General features: G+C 30.7%; 1 long non-coding RNA gene across 1 annotated transcript; it reads left to right on the forward strand.

Moving 5' to 3' along the window:
• The first annotated feature begins 1,287 nt into the window (after window positions 1–1,287).
• On the forward strand, window positions 1,288–4,141 carry LOC102590775 (uncharacterized). The gene is made up of 3 exons (XR_369042.2): window positions 1,288–2,051; window positions 2,153–2,211; window positions 3,858–4,141. It is a non-coding gene; the product is annotated as an uncharacterized lncRNA (long non-coding RNA).
• The last annotated feature ends 1,575 nt before the right edge of the window (window positions 4,142–5,716 follow it).

Genomic DNA, 5,716 nt, shown 5'->3' on the forward strand with positions numbered 1-5,716 from the left:
TGACCAAGAAGCGACGGACATAAAGATGTTGTCCGTCTCTAATTTAAAAAATAACTAAACAATTAAAATTAATAAAAAGTGACGGACGGAGTGACTTTTTTTAAAATAATAAATAATTATTTTTAATAAAAACCGACGGACTGCGTCACTATCTATATAAAATAATTAATTAGCAAAAATACGCGAAAAAAGCGACGGACTAAGCGATGCCGTCCGTCTCTTTTAACAAAAATTAAAAAAACAAAAAAATTAATTAAAAAGCGACGGACTAAGAGACGCTGTCCGTCGCTTTTTAAAAATGTTTGACTAGATATTTTGACCAAAAAGCGACGGACTAAGAGATGCCGTCCGTCGCTTTTTAAAATTAATTAATAAATAAAATAAATTAAAACGAACGGACAACGTGGTTATTGTTTAATTTATAATAATTATTTTTAATTAAAAAGACGACGGACTAAGAGATGCAGTCCGTCGCTTTTGTAAATAATTTAAAATAATTATTTTAATTAAAAGACGACGGACGGCTTCTCTTAGTCCGTCGCTTTTTTGGTAGTGACGCTGTCCGTCGCTTTTTCTTCCGTCGTTTTTTAGCAGTTTTTTAATAGTGAAAATAAATAAGATAAAAGATAAATAATAAAACTAAATTGAAAAAGCTCAAGTCATTGTGGTATAAACTTTAGTTTTATTTAAAGCTCGTAAGGAATAATTTGTAAAATATAATTTTTTTTTTATGTTAAAGATTAAAAAAATTCTAGAGATATAAATAAAAAAAAGTGAAAGAATTGAAAAAATAGTTGAATATGAAATTATGAATGATGACCCAAGTGATGTCTCACTTTACCTCTTCTGTATCTAATTTTACCGTATATATATAAAGATTTTTATGGATACAAAGAAGCTACTAAATTATCAATAATAAAAATGAGATATTAGACGATGAATCTTTTAACTTATGTCTTATCATTTCACATTATTAGGAAAGTTCAATAGCACATATTTTGACAAATTCCACAATATGATCTAAATTATATAAGGTAAAATGTTTGAATGTAAGTTAACTTTTAAAAAATCAAGAATAATTTCAATTAGCTTATAGAAATTGAAGTCTAAATAAAGAATGATTTTCTACTATCTACTAGTATAGAAGCATGAGTAAGGAACTTGGTATCAACATGTCAGCTTAATGGAAATAAATTTACATTTAAGGGTATATTGGTCTTATCAGCTAATTCAGAGCATACTAATAAATCCACGTGGCTGTTAACTTTGCAGACACCACATATACTTCTTCTCTTTCTTCTCTCCACAGTCCACATATATACTTATTCTCTTTCTCCACTTCTCAGATAATAATATAACTTGATGTTTTGTTAAAATTTTGTTCATCATTTCTGTTAACAATATGTAGTTATGTACTTATTTTTCTGATTTGCTTGACTATTTTTGTGTTGGAGAAAAGAGTTTAGGGCTAAACTTGGAGCTCTATGCCGACAATAATGGTGATTTTTCCCCCCCGGTAGTTGCTTTTCTTTTAAGAGAAAAATGCTACATGCACAGATTTTACCTGATCATAAAGGTAAAGGAAAAGGAGGTAACTTGATAGGAAGATTTCATCCCTATTATCTGCACAAATGAAACATGCAAGCGGTACGTATTTGATGCGTATAGATATAAATTCTGATTCTATTTTTTGTCTGATCTCAACTCTCAATTTTGGTAAGTTCTTTCTTCCTATCACTCTTGGCTTATTGCACTTATTTGCTATTTGTTTCTTGTTTATTGAAGTGGAATATGCATGCCCTCAAAGTGTTTGATGATATGTCCGACTCATTTTATTTGGAGTGATCAAGTTCACAAATATTATTTTAATTATTTGTAGTAAACGGGTCAACTAAATTAACCGATGTCATCGGTGATGGTTCAGCTATAGGTTTCGACCTTCATGGAATTTGTTGGGTTTGTAAAATTTTGCTCTTTATTAGGATAAGTGTCAACAAGAAAAGGGGCAAAACGATAGAGAAAAGTTTTTTCCCCTCATCGTCAAATTAGAGGTAAAAATATTTGTATGACACACTTTAAACTATTCTTGATTAATTTAACATTATAAAAATATTAGTTAACTGAACTATTAAATCCGATTGTTTTCTTTCAGGTTTCTGAATGTGTTGTTCTGATTATTGTTCCTCAGTGTATTCAGCCTTCTTAACTTCGGTATGTATCTATCTTTTTTTAGCTTCTTCAATTTGCCTATCTATTTGATTATTTTTTTCTTGGATTCACCTGTCTTCTTATTAGCTGAATTATTTTCTTTTAATACTGTCTGTAAAAAAAAATAATGGCTTTGTTGTGGTAGTGATCTACTTTTCATTCAAATTCTTTATCCCAAATTTGAAACTATGTTTCTATTTTCCTTCAGTGAACGCTTCCAATAACTGACTCCAATTGTTGCTTCAATTAAATGTGTGAAGCGAGCTTTCACTTTCCTCTGTTCCATGATTTTATTTTGAAAAGATGAAGCTGCTAAAGTTTATAAACATTCTAATTGTGATAATTTATATCTACTTATGAAATCTGTACACTTTTTCCTTATGCTTTAATGTTAAGAAATAAATTTATAAACATGACACCTAACAATGCACTTCTATAAATTTTTCAAGCTGTCTGATTTATTTTAATTTGAGATGGACAAAGTTTTGTTGTTTTGAGCCTGGAAAAATGTAGTAAATATGTGATGAAGAAAATGTTATTAAAGATGTTTGAAGTAGTAATGAAGTTATGTTACCCGGCACAACATGTTTAATATTCTCAACGGCGATTACCGCAAACATAGCTCTTTTCCCCCTCAGTTTATCTATTGTGATTGAGGAGTTCCTTTTGGTTGTTGATTTGTGGATAGATATGGTTAGAAAATATTAAATTGTTGCTTTTAGCTTTAACTTGAATTGGAGTTGAAAATTATAACAAATTTCAAGAAGAAGATTCATGCCGCTGAAGTAAATGAAAATCTACACTGTTGCTGCTGAAATCTGTATTAGTAGTAGTAGTTGTAGTTCAGACTTATTGAGACTGATCTAAATTCGAGTATGATTTTAGAGCCTGTTTGGATTTGCTTTTCATTTTTGACTTATAAGCCAAAAGTAATAAGTTAGAAGTACTAACTTGTGGCTTATAGTAGTAATTGTAGTTCAGACTTTTCGAGACTGATCTAAATTCGAGTCTGATTTTAGAGCCTGTTTGGATTTGCTTTTCATTTTTGACTTATAAGGCAAAAGCCATAAGTTAGAAGTACCAACTTGTGGCTTATTTTTAGGATTTTAGCTTAAAATAAAGTGTTTACTAAGCATTTATTTGACTTATTCACACACTTTTTTTTTTTTTTTAGTTTTTTTTTTTTACCCTCCCTAGGAGCTCCCACCCCTTTTGCTCCCTTGGTGACAAGAACTTGCAACCTTCGGGTTGGAAGTGAGGGGTGCTTACCATCCGAGCAATTAAGTTCTTAAAAGCTATTTTAGCTTAAAAGCACTTAAAATAAGCTAATCGAAACGGGTTATTAAGTTTGGAAAGTGTTGAGTACCCCTGCTGTGTATTTTGACTTATGATTCTGGATCCAATTGATGAGAAGTTGTTGTTCAAGTTTTAGTACAATATACTTCTGAAGTTCTTGAAACATAATTGAGCTTGGCCTGCTATTTTTTTTGCTTTTGCACTGTCTATTTGAAAAAGTGGGTTAAATATTGAACAAGAGAAGGCATGATGGCCTATGCATGCTTTAACAATGTGTGTGACACTTTGTTATTACTACACTCTACATTCACTACTTAAAACAATTCTCTCATTTCAACATAAAATCTCCACAGGCAATTTATCAATTTGGCTGGAGAGGCCAGACAAGCATTGCGGTTAGACAGAGCATTCCTTCCATCTCTCAATGCTTTGGCGACCCCTAAACTCGAATTTGCAATTACAGTAGTAATTAAGAACAACTTGCCAGCCACCAACAAAGTCACCGACCGCATCACTTTATTACCTTTTGCTGATACGAGTTTATGTAACCATTTGTAAATGATGTATACATAGTGATATCATGAATCTTATGTACAATCAGTATATATGTGTGTATGAATTAGTCATCTTCGGATAATTGTCACATAATCAATATGTTTAACTACTGTCATCCAATATAATATATATTGGACTAGTGCGCGCACGGGCAACTAAGGCTGGGCACCGGAACGGGTTGTACCGGTATCATTCCGGTTCGTTCCGGTCCGGTAGTATTCGGGACGGGATGGGATACATTGAACTGGTATACGGAACGGTACCATGATTGGGTACCGGTATACCGGTACCGGTTCATTCTAGTTCCGTTCCGGTCCGGTACCGATCCGGTCCCGGTAAATCATTTTTAATTAAAATAATAAATAATTATTTTTGTCATTATTTACTTTTATTAGCATTTCTTTTTGTTATTTAATTTTTTAAATTGAAACTTAAGTTATTTAACTTACAAGTTATAAGTATAACTTAATAACTTATAAACTTCAAAAGATTCAAATCTTTAAAACTTATAACATAACTACATAAGCTCAAAAACTAAAAAAAAAAACTTTATTAAACTTAACTTACAAACTTATATACGTAAAAATTAAAAAAAATAATCTTTAAAATAAACTTAAGTAAAATTATTATAAATTTTAAAACTTAAATACTATAAACTAATATAACTTAGAAAAAAAAAAACATTCGAATTTTGGTAATTCAAAATAACTCAAAAAAAATAATTATTTTTTGAAATAGCTATATGTGCCGTCCCGTTTATCCCATTCCGTTCCGGTCCGTCCCAGTTCTATCCCGGTATATAGTGGGACGGGACGGAACTGAGCCTCCATCCCGATAGTTCTGGTCCGATTCATCCCGATACCGGTCAACAACCTGATCAAACCGTCCCGTTCCGGTCCGGTTCCGGTTCGTTCCGGTCCGGTGATCCCATTCCGGTCTGGTGCCCAATCTTACGGGCAACCACCATCTAGTATTAAAAGAGAAGCAAGCATTAGTTGGAAAAATTGTGCATGACCTTTATCATTAACTAAAGCTACTAAAATGTCAATAGGAAAAATGGGTTATTACTCTTATCAATAATCATCAATTTTTTGTACTTACCCATAAAATCCACATAATATAAGAAGTAAAATAATGCATATTGTGATAATCAACAACATAATATAATATAAATTAGAAAAAATGATATTCTACACATGAATGTGAAAATAGCCTGAGATGAAATTCAATTCATCAATTGAGAAATTAAAATTTAAATAAAAAACAATATTAGAATAGAAATAAATACAAGAATGTAGCAATATAATAAGATAACATGAGAAAATGACAAAACACAATTATACAAATAAAATATTTTGTTCCAAATAAATTCAAGAATCTATAAAATAGCAAACCAATTGAAAAATAGTCATCTAAATGATAGTGATGATATTGTGATACAAAAAAACAAAATAATTGAAAAGAACAGTCATCTAAAATGATAATGATGAAAGTATGATACAAAATATCATTATTAAAATTTTATATAATATTAATATTTGTAAACAAATAAAATAAAATAAAATGGTACCTGAAAACTACTTAAGCAGTCCCATCAGAAGGGAAGCAATTGGTGAACAAAAAATATTTCTCCATGATATAAATAGTTGGAGATTTA

Source organism: Solanum tuberosum, unplaced genomic scaffold, assembly GCF_000226075.1.
Source record: "Solanum tuberosum cultivar DM 1-3 516 R44 unplaced genomic scaffold, SolTub_3.0 contig00059, whole genome shotgun sequence".
NCBI lineage: Eukaryota > Viridiplantae > Streptophyta > Magnoliopsida > Solanales > Solanaceae > Solanum > Solanum tuberosum.